Here is a 19985-nt window from a genome sequence, read left to right on the forward strand (position 1 = left end):
AACTAAATGGAATAATAATTGTATTTTGAGTGAGTAACAGAGTTTATGTTTAGGTATAAATTTTTAAAACACTGAGTGCCTGTTCCTGCAAAATTAGTCACACCCAGTGAAAACATTTTGGTACCAAGGATCAGAGAATATAGTTTCTTTTGCCTTCATCCTCACAAAGCTCTCTCTTATCATGTGATCATGCTTGCTAGTGATTCTTCGTGAAATCAGAGCAAGACTGCATTTTACATACTCTACAACATCAGGCATTGGAAAGCTAACAAAGCTCTTTTCAACAGAGTTGTTAGACTGTTACATAAATTGTTGCTTTTCCATCTTCATGCTATATTACATGTAGTCTTCTGTAAATCTTCTTGCTTATTGCTTTTTTAATCACTGCATTTCTCAGCTCTGAGTTACAGCTAGCCTGATGGTTTTAGGAGGGGCATGCCTTGTTACAGACACAGGTGGTTTGGGTTTGTTTCCAAAGTAAAAATTAGTAACTAAGTTTTGGCAGCTGCATCTACCACTTTATATGTATTTAAATCTATTTTATGGTAAGAGTTTCTTGTTCCAGATATAAGGGTGGGAAGTGCATCTATACCATGTAATCTAATCAGCCTTTGAGAGTTCACAGTAGCAATCAAGTCCTGGAAAGAATGTTTGATGAGAACAAAGCTGTTGAGGAATCCTCCTGAGTTTTGTTAGAATGATGGCTTGGAATTGATATGCCAAAATCTGTGACAAGTCTGTAAAACTCAAAAAAAAAGACTTATTGATATGATTATAGTGCTTTGTGGATTTTCTGTAACACTGCTTTTCATGGACCATACAGACAGATCATGCAGGGCAGTCTCCTGTTGTGCTTTTGCACGGGTAGCATGCTGATCACAAGGCAGGGGAGTGTTTACAAGTGCTGCTATCCTTCAGAGAGTTTGAATAGCCAAACTAGTGGCAAGCCTACCCTCTAATGAATGTTGGTCTATAGTGTGATAATTCCCAAATAAATTGCTTCAGTGACCTTGTTCATGGTCTTCTTCAGGGCACCCCGTTTAAGCCTCCAGCTATCACTTTTCTCAGTATAGAGTTCCCTGGCACTTTTACTCCAATCTGAGGCCTTAGGCTCTAAACCTCTGTTGTTCATTGCAATATCTTTCAACAGGTCAGGTCAACACCTGCAGTTCCAGTTCCTGCAGCATTATAGTGCACGGTTTGTTCCTGAAAAACAACATATTATTTAAACTGAAACACTTTAGAGAAAGCATTTTTCAAAAGAGCAATCAGTCTGGCATGTCTCTACACCTACCTTGCTCAAGTTAGTTGACATCTACAGTCCTGTGCTATGTCAGGTGTTTTGAACAGAGTGGAATCACTCCTTCAACTCTCCTGATTAGGGATAAAATATGGGAAGACTTATCTCCACTTTTACTGTTATCACCATGTTTTAATATCTTAAATGTTCTCATTTTCTGAAGGATACAAATTCAATACGTGTTGTAGTAATGTTCTCAGAAACTTCTCGTCCGCGAGGAGGGGGATGTGCCCGTAAGGTTGTCTTATGCCCTCAAATTTAATTTAATTTTATGCAGATATCAGGCAGATACTTCTTTATTCAAGATTCCAATACACTTGTATGTTTAAAAAAATTTTAAAGACAGAGATGATTTAATAGCAAGAAATCAGTAGGCTCCATATCACTGATTTCTTTTAAATTGTATGGGGCTTATCAGTCTTTATCACAGATTTTGAATCAGCAGACCCTTTGGTGGGTTCTGAAGTTGTCTTGAGAAATTGCAATCTCACAAATATTTTCTTTTGTTTGTTCTTGAAGCTTTTTCTGAATAAGCTATCTATTTTTAAAAGCTTGCACTTACTGTTTCAGGGGATTCTTTGTAATAGTCATGGTGCAGAGCTGGTTGTAACTGGCCTTTGATATGCCCCTAAAACTTGACAGGAATGCTGTTGTGCAATGATGTATTTGACAACTCCTCCTTATCAAAAAAAGGGAAACCAAGCCCCTATCTGACATGAAAGTGTGTAATGTCTGCAATGTTCTGTGTTGTCATGATGTAGAATGCCAGGGGAAAAAAAACATTAAAAAAGTGCAATTGCAAGGCAGAATTGGAGACTGTTTCTTCGGGGGTCAGGGGAAGTTCCCCCCGTGTGAAGAGATTCAGCTTTTGAACAGCTTAATTCCACTTTTCTCCTGTCCAACTCTCAGCAGTTGGTTTTGCAGATGTAGTCTTAGATGAATGATCATGTAACCATAAAATATAGTGTAGAGATGAGGAAATTAGTTTTAGACACCATAGGGTGTAACATCATGGAAGTTAATTCACTGTTCAAAAAAGTAGTTTTATCTGTCTCTGTATCCTCTGGGCAAGGGAGACTGGATAACATGGCATTGCTGTGGCTAAATCACTTTCAGTACGTGAGCTAGTCGACTTTATTTTTTTAGGTTAATTCACCCATCCTTAGGCCGAAAAGCAAACAGCATGGAAAGCAAACTGTAAGAACAGAACTAAAGCAAAACCAGTGGAAAATACTGAATGGTTAAATGTACCTCCCAAGTAAAGAGAGTCTGCCCCACGGCTGGGTACTGAAAGTGGTCATTCCCATGCATCAACCATGGAGGCTGGGGCATCTCTGGATTTTCTTTGTATGCTTGCTTCTCCTGTTTTAACTTCCGAAACACTTAATGAATTTTATTTCTATAAAATTACTTGTGATCTCTGGCCTTGCTGATAGTTACGCTGTGGCAGCACCTAGCCACACTTAAGCCCTCTGTGAATGTTCAGTAGATGCTGTGATGTTCTCCTGGACATTAGGCTTTTCTAAGCCCTTCTCTCAGTTCCAGCTGTCTCTACTGTGGAGTGTTCTGCAGAGCCAGAGTTGAGTCCTTCCAGATGGATGACTAACTCTAGTTCCAGTGCAGGTAATATGTTTAAATTTCAACAAAACTTTGCACCAGAAAGAGAAAAGGCCTGGTAAAAGGGCAAATTGCCATCACTGTGACTGGAGTTTTTTTCTTTAAACAACTTTGGAAGTGCCTGTCATGTTAAGTTCTTCATGTGCAGTTTCTTTTTTCCTCAAAAGGTACATGATGATGCTTCTGAAAATAAGCAACCTTCCAGTGGCTTTAGAGCAAAATAAGTTTCACAAATATCTCCTTCAGTGGGTTACATTTATCAGCTTTCCAATCTCTTTTCAAGATGAAAGGTGAAACAGTCTAACTGGAAACAAAGAAATAAACTCTATCTTGTCTTTGAACTGTCTGCCAAGGAAGTAATAGGCTCATGAGGTTTACCTGTGCAAGGCTGAGTTATGCTGAGAACAGCAGCTTTTAATGAAACATACAAAAATATTTGAAATTTAGATGTATTTGGGGATGGAGAAAGGGAAAGAATTTTTGTTTGAACAAACTGTAATTCTGAAATGCTTCTAAGTATTCACCTAGTAATGCTATTAATATTCCAGAGCTATTTCTGTATATCTGTGTTCTTTGTTATACTAGAAGTCATTGCTTCTAATTTGAAAAATAATTTTAATAACCCTAAAACTTAGCTTTAACTTCTTCAAAGAGGCCATATGTGGTTTTTAACTGCTTGCTCCTGGGCAACTTCAGTCTTTCCACATTTATTTTCCAAATTCACAGGCTGGTAGATAACTTGATATGTGAAGCCATTCCTATTGATTTCAAAAGGAATATTCATATGAAGAAAGTACGTATATGGATGTTTGTAGGATTGAAGCACCATGAAAAACAAAACAGGAAGGTAAATGTCATTATAATCAAGGTCATCCAGTAGTTCTGCACTGATGTATTCTATGCATTAGTATCATTAATACATAGAAAGATTTACTGAAATTATGTATTTGGAAAAGGTAAGAGCTGTCTCAGAATATTTGAAAGCATCATATATGAAAGCATTATATAATGGGAACTCATAATAAAAAATCTAGAATATTTTTTGTAGAGCTTTCAGCTGTACAGTAGGGTAATTTTAACCTGTACTAAATACATATAATACACAGATAGCCTTAAAGGAACAAAATATCCAATTTGATAGATAAATCAGGAGCACAAGTAGATCACAAAGATTGAGAAGCACAGAAGTCAAAGTTCTTACCAAGGAAACTTCCTAAGCACTGAAAAATTCCACTGTGTCTTGTACTAAAGAAGCAGCACAGGGAAGTGTTTGAGGTAGATTACTAATCTTGGGATTGTCATTCATATGTCCAGGATCCATAAGGTCTTAATAACTATCCATAAAAAGAGCTTACTTTTCCCACTCCTTCCTTCTCTTTTCATAACTCTATTCTAAAAGTAGCAGTTAAAAGCACACAGTACTTTTAAGAAATTGTCCATCACACAGAAAGCCCTAAATAGTTACTACTTGGGTTCTGCTGTGCTTAATCAGATGATCAAAGGGCATGCAGATTTAACATAATGCCAGAGACCTGTGTGTGCTCTAACAAACAAGGCTCTTTTACCGGGGGAAAAATGAGCCTCCACACCTGGCATTTATGATACTTAAACCACACTGAAAGCTGATCTCTCCTGCTCTTCAATGAGGTGCTGTTCTTTATTCTTGCATCACATCATTATAACACATAGCAGATACCAACCCGTTATTTCAGGTGTTTGTTAGACACCCTGTTTCTCCATTTCAGTCCCCTACAGTCACACTTGAGTCATCCTGCAGCTGATGTGAACCAGAAGTCTGGCAAAGGCTTTTTTAATCATGGAAGTTCTAATTAGTTCTTCAGTTTACAATCAAATCTGCTTACAACAGGTAATTTTAGTACTATATGTCTTATTCCTAAGCCATCTTGCTTTCTCTTTATGGAAGATTATGGAGATTTCTCAAAAATTCTAGTATTATAAATGTTCCTAGACTAAGCTGCTTTGTGATTAACAAACCTACTCCAATTAGCCAAAGCCTGAAATCTTTTTTCCCTTTCCATTTATGAACTCAAAGGCTTCATGCAAGAGGGACACACAACAATATGGATCTCTTGAGTTTCCCTAATACATTTCAGAAATCTTGTGAATGAAAAACTGTTTGTAATCTCACAAGGTGTGACAAGCATTGTAACATAAGGTGGCCACATTACTTTGCCAGACCCAGAAGCAGCACTGCACGGAGTGCAGCTGTACCAAAAAGAGTATTTCTTAAAGGAACATCATGATGTTGTCTTCATCCTTCTAAGACTCATCTTTCTTCTTGCTTGCTTACTGGCACCCAGATCTATGAGAAGAAAGAAACCTTGAAATAATACTCAGCATGAATGACATCTGTTGTAATTTAAGAGCATTCTAGTATACAATTTTGAAAGCAATTACTGCCTATCTTTTTGCAGTAGCTTAAACATAGCTGAGGACTGTCTCCATGCATGTCTTCCCCCCATCTACTCTTCACCCTAAACCAGTTTTTCTGTGTCTGTGGACAATTGATGGAATAATTGTGGAGACAATATCTTTTTAAACCAGGTATGCACATATTCAGACATATGCCAGCAAAGCAGAGAGGAACAAACAGGATTAATTAAACTTAAATTAATTAAAGGTTAGTCTAATTTTTATTTAGTTGAAAGTGGAAACTCATATGGAACATGCACGATATATCCAAGAAATTCTGCATTAGGATTAGCTGATGCTTGGACTAGCTGATTCTTGGACTGGAACATGTGGAAAAGCCAGAACGCCTAAAACTTCTCACTTTGTCTCACAAGCAGTTGTTTTATTTTTTGATCAAAGCAGTTATAAAGTACTTTTTTGCTTCATTGCATTTTGTTCTGATTTAAATGTATTCATGCAGAATAGCCCTAGGGCGTGCAGGATTTGGACCTAGTGAGGATTTGAATGATGTGGGAAGTCAGGAAAGATTCTGTTGTTTTTCAGTAAGTTTTGAAATAAGTCTCAGTGGAAACTTCTGTTCCGGGCATCCCTACACATCTGAATTTTACTGCTCCTTCATTTCTGTCAGTGCAGCTGAAGGCTATCTTCCTTCAAGGGTTGAGGAAGTGGTTATAGTCTGTATTCACTATCTCCATGTTTAGAGGCTTGTGTGGGATCCAAGCTCAAGAAAGATACTGATGAACTTCTCCAGAGACCCAGCTATTGCTTGGGGTCCTGAAGTATTTAACATACAGACAGAGCCTGAGAACTCTGTTTGTTCAGGCTGGAGCAGAGGCTCTCTTAGCAACCTCATGGGTGGTTATGCAGAAAACACACTGTGGTTCTTCTTGGAGGCACACAAGTGGCCAGCAAAAGATACAGGTCGCAGTAGGGAAAACTGACTAGATAGAAGGAGAAAATTTTTCCAAATGAGTGTCCAGTCACTGGAATAGAGCCTGAGTAATGGAAAGTTGGAGATTTTCAAAATTCAACTGGACAAGGTCCTGAGCGACCTGATCTAAATTTGAAGCTTTCTCTAATTTTAAAGTTAGCCATTAAATTGGCTAACCAATTGGCTAACCAGATGATCTTCACATGTCCTCTTAGAATATATACTATTGTATAATTCTAACTTGAGCAATGCATGATAAAGCATCCTTCTACGGATCTGATTCTGCATGTAATCCTACAGATGGCTACATAAACACAGCTGTAGGGAGAGTAAACTGAGAGATGAAGAACAGGTCAGGATGGAAAGGGAGAAAAGTGCTGTCTAAGGAAGCCTCCTACATAGGCTTCAATGCTGGTCACATCAGAAGCAGGAATGTATCATCAGGATCTCCTCTTCTTGCATTTGTCCTGGACTTCTTTATTCCAAGAGCACCACCACAGCATTAACAGTTTGTGGATCACTTTCTTATAAGACACCACATGGGAACAAGAGATCAGATGAAGATCATCCTCTGCAGTACTATTTCCTTAAATCTGGCTAGCAGTAGAGGGACTGAAAGCTCTACATAGAAAATCAAGAATGGAGTGATTATCAGTGCACAGAGGCCAGGTTGATCAGCATCAAAAGTCCATGTCCCAGCTTCACTACAAAAAAAAAATCAAAATGTTAATCTTTGCTTCTGATAGATGTTTCCTTGTCATGATTCTATCACATAAGGACTTATATCTTAAGTAAAAATGCAGCAACATGTAATCCTATAAGTCTGTATTTGAAAGACAGAAAGAGAAGAAATACTGCAGTAATCACATTTCAGAAGGGAAGAAACCACATATGGAATGCACATGTTGGTAAGTATGTGGGAGGCTTTTAGGTCAGTCTTGGTCTTTAAGCTAGGGTTCAATGCAGGACATGTGGAGTCTTCTTGTCAATAGGATCATAGAATAGTTAGGGTTGGAAAGGACCTTAAGATCATCCAGTTCCAACCCCCCTGCCATGGGCAGGGATACCTCACACTAAACCATGTCACCCAAGGCTCTGTCCAGCCTGACCTTGAAAAAGTAGTAACAGGACTCACTGAAAAGCCTACAGTGTGACTCAAAAATCCTAATTTCTAAGCTATTCTACTCCATATGTCTTTACTGGAATGCCTTATTCTACAATAAAATAGTGCTGGGATGCTATCTGCCTGTGCTTTTATCTGCTTTGGTAACAAATGTTTGCACATGGACAGAAGTCTGCTGTATCACTGTACCATACAGAGGAAAGCACCATTCTCCTGGTTTGTGTCCTTACTTGGGCAAATTTACTTGAGATGAACAAAAAAAGCAGTCATATTGATGTCAGATCCTCATGGAGTTGAAATGTTAGAAGGGATGAAAGTTGTAACTCAGTGCAATGGGGTGAAAGCCACCTTCAGAGGTCCATTTTGTGGCTCTTTTCTGAGTATAGACATGCGTTCATTTTTACAGTTTGATTTTGAGCTTGCAATTCTGCAGTTTTAATCAGAAGTTTATTTTTTAATAAAATAATTATAGAAAAGAGAGATTCTCACTGACTTTTTAATACAGTCCTATTAAAAGTTGTTGATTTATTTTAATTTTACAACAAAATAAATTAAAAACAGAATACCATCCCCAGCATCATGCTGTGACTTTCTTTTTGTAGTAAGCCGAATTGCGGTGGTAACTAAAAGCTCTGTTGCGAAGTTTCTCTGCTTGGTCAGAAAAGAAAATTGTGAGAAATTCTTAGCTTTATTATAACAAAATATTTTTAATTGAAACAGTTTACAATAAAGTGTATGATCAATGCTGTTTGTCTCCTTTTCCCCATTTTTTTAATCCCTCTCTCTTCTTCAGTTAACAAAAAGCCAACAAGCAAGAGTGTCTCAGAAGAGCAGATGAAATAGCTGTTTTCTGAGGCTTTTTATTATTATTATTATTATTTTCCAGAAAGCCCCCCAGAATGTCAGCAATGGCAGGCTTGGGAGCATTGCACTTCAGGGTGGAACAGCTACTTTATTGTTCTAGAATAGTGAAAAACTTTTGCAGACAGAATGTTCTGCTCTGGAAGCTAATGAAACTGCTCAAGAAAGCTCCTTCCTTTTGTCTTTGTCCACTTCTTTTGCAGAGGAGTAATTATTTGTTCATTTAGCTTCTTCTGAAAACATTTTTTTTTTGAGAACAGCAGTTTTTCCATGCTTTGGTAGTATTTGTGGACTCTGCCCTCCTTAAACTGCATTCAAGAGAGGCTTTACAAATACTGAAGTATTTGCAAAGTGAACTTGAATTCTACAAGATACTACGTAATAAAATACTAGAAAGATGGATCTGATCCTCAGAACGCTGGGATGCCCTCACAGAGTAAGAGGTGAATGGAGGTTTATAGGGAAAGGATTTTATTTCCAGTTGATGAACTTAGGAAAGGCATTACCCATTTTACGGCCTGTTTATTGTTGGTGAAACGGAAATGATGACACTGACTTCTGTGAGTAGCTTTGAGAGCTGTGGATAAATTACAGAATGTAAAAATCATAGAATCATAGAATAGTTAGGGTTGAAAAGGACCTTAAGATCATCCAGTTCCAACCCCCCTGCCATGGGCAGGGACACCTCACACTAAACCATGTCACCCAAGGCTCTGTACAACCTGGCCTTGAACACTGCCAGGGATTGAGCATTCACAGTTTCCCTGGGCAACCCATTCCAGTGCTTCACCACCCTCACAATAAGGAACTTCTTCCTTATATCCAATCTAAACTTCCCCTGGTTAAGTTGAAGCCATTACCCCTTGTCCTGTCACTACAGTCCCTAATAAAGAGTCCCTCCCCAGCATCCTTGTAGGCCCCCTTCACACATTGGAAGGCTGCTATGAGGTCTCCACGCAGCCTTCTCTTCTCCAGGCTGAGCAGCCCCAATGTTCTTAGCCTGTCTTCATATAAATGAGATAGTATTGTTCTAGCCTGTATGGCAGAATCTCTGCAGTCCTTGAGGAAGCTGAATAGGTTCACGTCTGGCAGTGTTTCAAAAGTAAACAGCTATTTCTACTATCCTCTGAGTATCTTTGTCTACTAGAAAAGATATTTAACACATTAAATAGAGTAATACCGTTGTTTCCAATGGATGTTGCAATTAGCACTGAGGATTTTGAGGGCTAGGTATACTACAAAAGCTAATGAGCAAAGACTAACAGGTTGGATAGACCTTGCAACTGTAATTGAAGGTAATTGCCCTAAATAGAAGAATGGAGCACAGTTGTCATCTCTGTCCTGTTCTAGAGACTAATGTCAAATGGGCTGAAAACTAAATACTGACAAAATTCCAATTAAATATTGATAAAATTCTGATTAAATATTGATCATAAAAGTAATTTGAGTATTTAAACTGAAATGACAACACCCCCTTCCCACTCTTCAAATCTGCATTGAAAACTTCACGGCTTTCTGCAAAGTTGTGACTTTTTTTTTTTTTAAATCTGATTTTTAAATTTATTTCCTTAGATGCAGAAGATGACTGCATCTGGTGTCTTTGACGTACCAAAACTTTGTTGTAGAAGATCAAGGCTTAAAAGCACTGAGACGCAATTACCAGACTGCTAGAGTATGAGCAAACCACATCAGGTGTTAGTTTTTTATGTAACTGAATGTTTATTATCTTACATGCTTTTTTTTCCATGAAAAAATGTGACGAAAGGTGTGAAGTGTTATATAACAATGTGTGAAAGTAACTCAAACATTTGGATGGTTGTGCAGATGCTTTTAGACTAACCTGTCAGTTAATTAGGTCCAGATCATTCATGACTACACATCATTCCCATATGGGCACTTCTCTATGAGTATGACAAATACATCTCTATAATCAAACCCAGAATTTTTTGTTGTCAATCAGGCATTTCTCATGGGAACTTGATTTAACTTCTCTATGAGTATGACAAATACATCTCTATAATCAAACCCAGAAATTTTTGTTGTCAATGAGGCATTTCTCACGCGAACTTGATTTAACTTCTCTATGAGTATGACAAATACATCTCTGTAATCAAACCCAGAAATTTTTGTTGTCAATGAGGCATTTCTCACACAAACTTGATTTAACCATTGGGAGGAACTTTGCCTGTCTTGCAATAAGGAAAATGCCAGAGCGTAGTTGCTTTACCTGTTGGAAGAAGCAGAGTGAGAATGCCAAGATGTAGATGGTCAAAAAGATGCACTGAAAGCAGCACATCATGTTTATGGTAACTGCCGCTTCAATAGCATTACAGAAAAAACACCTCTCTGAGATTTTTGTTGGATACTGTCTCTCAACCATAAACTTCCTCCTTTATGTTGACTGAGCTGCCATTTTCCATGAAATTGTAACTGAAATACAAAAATATTTTATTACAGCTTTGAGATTAACTTACTATTTGTAGGAGGGAGGGACTGTGTAAAAAGCTATTCAGTTAGGTAATATGTTATAGTTTTTTAATTTGGCACAATTCTGAAATTTGAAGCACTTTTGTTTACTTCCTACAGAAAGCGAACTCTTGCATTTTAGGTAAGTGGTGTGTGGGTGTTTGAACCCTTCAAACCTTCTGCTACTTTACAACCACTTTGATAGATGGCTGGATGAGTTATAATCTTAGCTATACTTACGTGCCTAGGAGTTCAGTATAAGCAAGTCATCAGGCAACTGCAACTTCATTCACAAGTTTGGCCTTGATGCCCCATCAGCCAGTATCTGTAATCATTCAAGGCAGCCTGCCTGTTTCTAATCCTCTGTTGAACCAGCCTTTTTTTTGGGGGGGGAGGGGGGGGGGAAAGAATTTTATATTTGTGTAAGGAATATACAGAAAAAAAAGTGTACAATTCAATTGAAAAGCTAATTTAAAAAAAAAAAAAAAAAACACAAATCCGGGTTTCTTTTAATCTGTTTTCATAGAATTAATGGTTTTGTGTTTGTATTGCTGACATAGATACTTTGAGACATGTTGCTTAGGATTTCCTCCCCACCTTAATGTGTATGGTTTTTGGGGTTTTTTTTGTGATATTTTAGCCTTGAACAAGGTCTCTCTTTGCCTGATAGAAGTAGGCTTGATTAAGCAGCAGACAGCAGAATTGGTTTTGTCTGTATAGTTTAGAAAAGAATGCTTTGGTGGATCACATGGATTAGGAAATACGGATGTTTGACAGAGAAATTAAAAATTTCCAGAGGAATTTTTCAAGAAAAGGATGTTCTGATGTTTTGCACAACACAAGATGTTCCTACGGCTTTTAAGTGAAAACCGAGCTTGATAAACATCCTATGGCTGTTTTCCATAAATGAGATCTGCAAACAGTAGAATCTTCAGAAGGTGAAACAGATGAAGCATGAAACGTGGCATGAGAACAATTTTGTACAAACAGAAGAACACTTGAAAAATCAAAGTTGACTAACTTCCGAATGAATGTTCTGGGCAGCTGACGTCCCAGTCTGTACTTCTGGATAACCCTGTGGTAAAAGCACTATTGAAGAGACTGCTTAAGAAAAAAAAAAAAAAAAAAAAAAAAAATCACACCTTATTTGGAACAGATAAGAAAAAACGCACTTAATATTGGCAGTTGTGCAAAAATAGTTGAAAGATTGTACTGAATTTATTCTGTAGCAAAGGCAAAAGATGTTGGAGGCCTCTCTGATCCAGATGCTGCAGCTGTGCCATGTTCTTTCTTTACCAGCACTGTTTGAAGATAAGGAAAGGGCAGTCTGGAATTAGTGTTTCTTCCAATAGACAGTGTTTGGTTTGGAATTTATACTTTTTTTGCACAGTGAGACAGGCAAGGTAGAAGCAGTTTGGAAACAGGCACTGCCTTCTGGAAAAAAAATTACTTAATAATCTTGCTTATGTGTGGAAATAAAGGCCTTGAGAACTATTTATGAGGACAATGCATGTGGCTGGCAAAAAAAAAAAGTTTACTCAGCTTACTCTGTGATATTTAGGAGAACACATCTGTAACATCAATGAAACAATCATTACAGTAAAATGTCCTCCTTTGGAATCCTTTGCTTGGGTGGCATAGTCCTGTGTCTTAAGCCAGAAAGGCCTAGTGCCCACATTGTCACCTCTGCTAGACACATGGTGAAACAGCTTGTCTGAATTGCATGCTGACCTTAAGAATATGAGAGATCATACATCAACAAAGTTGTATTTCAGGAGTTGGATGTGGACAACTAAGATGTGCATTTTGATATTAATACCAGATGTTGCAGTATTGAGAAATTTCTGAGCATGTCAGCATAGTGAATGCTATGTACATTATTTTACTTTCTGAGACTGTCTTTTCCCAAGATTCTTACATCAAATGTCCACGGACAGTGAGTTGCTAATCAAATACCTGATGCCCCTTGATTAGTTTTCCTTAGGTTTCCACCAATGCTTCAGTTCCGCAATTCAGATAATGGTAATAATATGGCAGCTTTTCTTTAAATCCAGTTGAAAGCTTGCAGAACCAACCATCCAAAGCAAGACCAACATTGTTTCAGGACAACCAATACAAGCCTGAATGCACAAGTAGCCATAATCAAACGAAACAGCTATTCAAATCTATATGCCTTAGTTCTGCTCTAAATCACCACCAGAACCAGCGTAGTTTCATGTGGGCATGCTACTTTCTGTATAGTATGGTAGTGTTTTGTACACTCCTGTTTTGTTCTGGTAGAGGACAGGTGACCAATTCCTTGAAAATGCTCAAGGAGATACAGTGACAGTTCCACTGAAAGACATTGATTTTCGTATGTTCTCTAGGGTGACCAGAGCACTTATAATTTAAATTGTTCCTTGGAGAGAAATATGGCTTAGGGCTGGTCTCGGAGGGATCTTAACATGGACCTTGCCTTTCGTTTGTTCTTGAGTTTAAGCCTTAATAATTTGCCCAAGAATCTATAATGAGAAAGTAGCAGAATCAGAACTATGATTTGGAGGTTACTGAACTCTGATGCAGGATTTCCTGTCCTTGAGCTTTTTTTTTTTTCTTCTGTGCCCCTCCAAATAGATTTAAATTATCCAATCTGCTTAAACTCTGCTTAAATGTTAATTAAATTAATGTTAATTAAAGACAAACCTCAGGATCTGGCACAGGTGTTCCGAATGCTTTAATTCATCATCAGGTTTGTATAAAGAAAGTTTTTACATTTAAGAATTCAAATGCTTAGGTTCAATCTGGTTCTTAATTGTAGTATCTTAAAAACACTGAAAATATGACCCTTAGCTGACCCATGACTATCCAAATTGACACCAGAAGGAGCTGCAAGCTGGCTTCATTGTGAAATTCATTGTGGAGTTTTCTTCTGTGGTAGATAGAAGGAAAGAAAGTGCAGGTTTAAAAACCATCTATTTTGGGAACTGCATCTTAATGATATCAGAATTTCATAAACACATGCATAGTTCCAGGACCTTCTAAAAGAGCCTCTGAGCTTTGAATTTTACATCTGCTTTACTCTAGTTCTGTAGTTCACCTAACCCACTAGTCATTCAATATGCTTTATATTGCTACAATAGTTTGTATATTTATTTTTTAATGACAGAAGGCTCCTACTTTTTTTTACGTCTACATTGAAAGTGTTTGCATAGCTAATGGTAAGGGGAGACAGCTTCTGAGCAATATAAATAGCCAGGCCTGGGATGCCAAAGAGAAAAGCACAGTGAGATACTGAAGCTTTTCCAGATTGTTTAGTCAGTTCTTTAAGGTGTTGAAGGGACTAATTGGAAAAATAAGATGGCTAAATCAAAATTAACTATGAAAATAAAAATGAAAATCATTTAACTGATCACAATAAACAGTTCCTGGACAAGTACAGCAAAATTATCGGTCATGAAGCACATAAGCACTAACTTAAAGGAGAGCTGTTTCACATTCTGAGAAACAGCTCTAACAAAAATGAATACTTAAGAAGTGTGATTTGCTGTCTAATGGAATATCAATTATAACTACTAAAAAGAAAACTCATCTTCTCTAAGATTATGACATTGTTTAACATACTGGCCCTTTAGTGTCTAAATGATCCTGTCTGTACAGGTTATTAAAATACTCATAGGAAAAATGGAGTTTGAATGTGAAAGACTTTGAATCAATTTATTAAGGGGCTAAAACTTCAGCATTTGCAAGTTGATATAATCCCGTTTATGTTGATAAAGACATCTGCAGGAAGTTTTGATTGAGATATATGTTTACTGGTGACATGAATGATAGCACACGATAAAGATGCTTAGAGGCTTGAAGAAACTCAGAGGGGCAGGAGTTTTTAGATGGGCTTATGTATCTACCTAATTTCTAAAAGTGGTGTATATAGGAAATGGCAAGCAACCTACTCTGTTATAAAATGGATAAGGATCATATTTAAATAAATGGGAACACTAAGCTAGATGATCTAGATATGGAGAGGGGTGTTCAGTGTGCATACTGGTGGGACTCCAGGCTAAAAGCCAGCAAGAGCCCAAGGATCCAGTGAGGTGTTTCCCATAGCAGAACAGAAGCTGAGACTTGAACCTCATCCCAAATCGCTGTTGAAGCTCAACTGTGCTACTGACTGTCAGCATGGTTCACTCAACTACAGAGATAACTTTGGGTTTCACATCAATGCATGCCTTTGCTGGTAAAGCACTTCTGAAAATCTTGGAAGTCAAAATACTTTATAAAGTATGCTTTTAAACTAAATTTGCCAAGATACTAGTGCAAGGTAAACAGAAAAGTCAATATATTTTGTTTAACTTGGTTAATGTATTTCAAGTCTCTCAATTCTGACATTTCTTTGTAGCATAAAGGCCTCCAGATCAGGTTATATGTTCCCCATTTTAAATCCCTACAATAGTGAAAACAGACGTTTCCAAACTCATGTATTTATACTATTGCTTGATTACTATTCCAGTAGATTGCAAGCTGGGGGGTTAAAGATTTAATGTTCATATGGCTAAATTTGTTCCTTTTCTAGCAATAACTTTCAGCTATTTTATTCAGTCATACTCATCTTAGCCTGCATTTTATTGTTATAAAGACACAAAATTTTGTCATCTTAAATCACCTTGAAACAAATTGTCATAGTTGTCCTTAGTAATCTTTCACAGCCAAGTTATTTTTGCATAGTTATTCTGAAAAACAGCTCCTAAAAGCAACATCTGAAGTATGCGTGAAAGATGGTACCATTGGGAACATCTTTCAGGCTGGAGAGCTGGGTAGCCCAAAGTATTCAGGATGGATTTAGTAAGAACATATCCCAGAACTGTGGCCACGATTGATTTTATTTTGGTCCTAAAAAGAGTATTATAATGTAACACTCATTCTTTTTTTGTAGCAAGAGAAATTCTTAACAACCATTTTCTGTTGAGCTGTGGTTTGTGAGAGGCTTAGATGTCAAACATGCGGATATTAAAAACACCAAAAGCATTTTGCTCAGTCACTGCTGGCATAATGTGCTAACACATTATCCCAGGAGCTTCACAGAGTCATAGAACAGTGAGGGTTGGAAAGAACCTTAAAATCATCTAGTTCCAACCCCCTGCCATGAACAGGGATGCTTCACACTAGACCATGTTGCCCAAGGCTCTGTCCAGCCTGGCCTTGAACAATGCCAGGGATGGGGCAATTCACAACTTCTTTGGGCAAGCTATTCCAGTGCCTCACCACCCTCACAGTGAAGAACTTTAAGTTTTTCATCAAACAACATCCTGTAGTCCTTCTCGTCAGGGCTGCTCTGGATCTTTTCTCTGCCCAACCTGTAGCTGTGCCTGGGATTGCCCTGACTCAGGTGCAGGACCTTCCACTTGGCATGGTTGAACTTCATGAGGTTGACATTGGCCCAGCTCACAAGAGTATCAGGGTCTCCCTGGATGGCATCTCTTCCAGATGCTCTATGCTTCTTAGGCGGGAAAAAACAATTCAGTTCAGTATTTAATAAATAGTTGGAAGATACAATAAATACCATTTAGCACATTTTAAAGCCCACGAGGAATGATGTAAGTCATCACAGTTTAGCCAAGAGAAACTTCTTTTGCCTGTATGATAAAATAACCTCCCACTCATGTATCTGGTAGACTCTAGTGTGTTACAAAAAAAAAACAACTTTAGTAAGGGTAAAGATAACTGAATGAATAAATTAAGGGTCTATTTTAATTTGTGTAGAATTCTTTATAAAAGTGAAACATCTTTCCTGGTGAAGTCAATTAAAAATCAGTTTCCTTTCCTTCTACGTGCCTTATTTTGCTATCCCTTTACTGACATAACAGGAGAAGGATCTACAGAACATCAGGAAAGGAGCCATTTGTTCTCATGTACAGGAAATGAGACAGGAGGTCTGCTCAAGAAGTAGTCACCCAAGTCTGCAGGAAGATGTAGCCCCTTCTCGCTCTCATCTTTGACAGCCCTCTGGATCTCTGACATGAAAGCCTTTTACCAGGCTCAGCCAAGAAGTCAGAGGTGGAAATGGTGATGGAGACCGGTGTCTTCACAGCACTAAACCATGCACACGGGTACCCTTGCTGCAGTCTAAGGCTCTTTGTGTTGTACTTCCTTTTGGGAACACAGGGAACAAAGAAAGGCTTTCTGTCCAAGCCCTTTGCATTTGACAACTGCAGTCAGGTCTCCTTCCTCTCCTTCATAGTCTAAGACCCTGAAATTCTTCCAAACCTCCCTTCTACATTGCTTTCTAGACTTCTAATCATTTATTGTTCTTATTGCTAACAATTTCAGTTAACAACTGAAAAATGAACTTTTATTAATGAGAACTAAAACGAGAGCTATGCAACTCTGACAGAATCACAGCAGTGACATATAAATGGTTTTACATGAAATAGAGTAAGAATGGAAACTTATTTGTTGGTCCAAAAGTAAACACAATTGTCCTCAAAATAATATCCCAGATGAGTAGAGCTGTGTACGACTAACTATGCTAGTGTTGAAAGAACATTATTTCTAACTTATGCAAGTAATCTTTTTTTTTTTCCTTGTGGTTTATCACAATTTAAGAGTAGCTTCTTAAAAGAAAATGGGCTACGAAAAATAAATGAGGCTGAGGAACTGATGGACAGGGGTGGAGCAGTTGATATAATCTACCTGGACTTGTGCAAAGCATTCAACACTCTTCCACATGACATCCTTGTCTCTAAATTGGAGAGACATCAGTTTGATAGGTGGACCACTCAGTGGATGAAGAACTGGCTGGAAGGCCACATGCAAAGAGTTGTGGTCAATAGCTCAATGTCCAGCTGGAGACCAGTAACAAGTGGTGTCCCACAGGGATCAGTGTTGGGATCGGTCTTGCTCAACATCTTTGTTGCTGACATGGACAGTGGGATTGAGTGTGCCCTCAGCAATTTTGCTGATGACATCAAACTGTGTGGTTCGATTGATATGCTGGAGGGAAGGAATGCTATCCAGAGGGACCTTGACACACTTGTGAGGTGGGCTGATGCCAACCTTATGAAGTTTAATTATGACAAATGCAAGTCCTACACCTGGGTCGGAGCAATCCCAGGCACAGCTACAGGTTGGGCAGAGAAGAGATTCAGAGCAGCCCTGTGGAGAAGGACTTGGGGGTGTTGGTTGATGAGAAAATGAACATGAGACGGCTTCAGTGTGTGCTCACAGCCCTGAAAGCCAACCGTATCCTGCCTGGGCTGCATCAAAAGGAGCATGACCAGCAGGTCAAAGGAGATGATCCTGCCCCTCTACTCTGCTCTCGTGAGACCTCACTTGGAGTATTGTGTGCAGTTCTGGTGTCCTCAACATAAAGAGGACATGGAACTGTTGGAACAAGTCCAGAGGAGACCATGAGGATGATCACAGGACTGGAACACCTCAAATATGAAGATAGGCTGAGAAAGTTGGGGCTGTTCAGCCTGGAGAAGAGAAGGCTGCGTGGAGACCTCATAGCAGCCTTCCAGTATCTGAGGGGGGCCTACAAGGATGCTGGGGAGGGACTCTTTATTAGGGACTGTAGTGACAGGACAAGGGGTAATGGCTTCAACTTAACCAGGGGAAGTTTAGATTGGATATAAGGAAGAAGTTCCTTACTGTGAGGGTGGTGAAGCACTGGAATAGGTTGCCCAGGGAAGTTGTGAATGCTCCATCCCTGGTAGTGTTCAAGCCCAGGTTGAACAGAGCCTTGGGTGACATGGTTTAGTGTGAGGTGTCCCTGCCCATGGGAGGGGGGGTTGGAACTAGAGGAACTTAAGGTCCTTTCCAATCCTGGCTATTCTATGATTCTATGAAAAGTGTTCCTTAGTTGTATATGAAATTAATTTTGTATGTAATTTTTGAAAAATCGGATTTCAAATTAGCTTAACATCTTCTAGTTACAAATTAAAAGTAGGCAAAGCGAGTCCCTAAGAGTGAAGGAATATTAATAGTGACACAAACATATGAAATTAGGTAAAGTTAGTCTCGTGGCCACTAATTATTCCCAGACAGAATGATGGTAGTTTGACACCACAACCCATTGCATGCAACTTTCACGTGTATGGTTTATAGATTTATATGGGGATATCTACAGTGAACTTTAGATTTTTACTTATTTTTTCCTCTTCTGTGTTTGATATAACAATTATTTCTCATTTTCTTTCTACTGCTGTATTCCTGATGGGCTGATTTTTTGCATAAACTGCTTGTGGTACATTGACACAATGTTTTCAGCTTCTGTGCAGAGTCCCTACACCACACTATTTGAAACTGGCATTCACACAGAAAAATGTTGGGGTTTTTTTCTTGAGGAAAGGGCATAACAGTAACACCTGTAACCCACCTCAAGGGATAAATCTACCTGCATGCCAAAGAAAGAAACCAGTTTGAGGTGTTTTGTTGTGGTGTTTTTCTGTGAACATTTAAAATGGAGTGAAAATAGCACATGGGGAAGGTGTGAATCCATCTTCAAGTTAAACTTTTAAATTGAATTCATGTGGGAGAAAACAGCAGAAATAAAACCACAGACTTGGACAGTTCAGCTAAAAGCTGAATTGTGTCAGATGAGGAAGCACTGGCAGTTCTGTCAGCACTGGAATGTGTCTGCAGTTCCAGGGAGAAAGAAAAAATAATACAATGACTGAAGCTGAAGTTCAGTGAACACTGTTCACAAACAGAACTTGCAGTGCAAATGACCAATACCTCCCCCTTTGTGTCAGGATACAAATCAGGCCAGGTGAGGGTAATATTTATAGTAACTGGGACACAAAATTGTGATGGAACTTCTTATGCATAATTATTATCAAAGTATTTTTATTGTGTTTTCATACTCAATTCTCAAACTCTCAGGAGAACTCTCAATCTCCTGAAGAAAGCAAGTTTTTGTATGACCCTGGCATATGCATTGGAGGGGGGGGGGGGAATCCAGTTGATGGTTATAAAGGAACATTATAAGCATTCTTCATAACAAAGCTTCATTATTTTTTAAAACCCCAAAACTATACAGTATCTTTTAAAAATTATGGGAAAACAGTATGTGAAGTGTTTTTATACAATAAATAATCTATTTTTCCATTAATGTACAAAATCAGCTGTATACCAAGAAACTAATACAAATGCAATAACTGAAAGATATATTTAATTTTATAACTATAATAATTTATGAAATATATCCACATATATATAAAATATATATATTTTGGCAAAGACCTCCCTTGTTTCAAACAAAGTCTATTACCACTGTT

General features: G+C 38.2%; 1 protein-coding gene across 2 annotated transcripts in view; it reads left to right on the forward strand.

Annotated features, from left to right (window-relative positions):
• PRELID3B (PRELI domain containing 3B) overlaps positions 1-19985 on the forward strand; it is a 133608-nt gene that overhangs the window by 29541 nt on the left and 84082 nt on the right. The gene's annotated exons all lie outside the window — the stretch shown is intronic.

Source organism: Melopsittacus undulatus, chromosome 10 (assembly GCF_012275295.1).
Source record: "Melopsittacus undulatus isolate bMelUnd1 chromosome 10, bMelUnd1.mat.Z, whole genome shotgun sequence".
Taxonomy (NCBI): domain Eukaryota; kingdom Metazoa; phylum Chordata; class Aves; order Psittaciformes; family Psittaculidae; genus Melopsittacus; species Melopsittacus undulatus.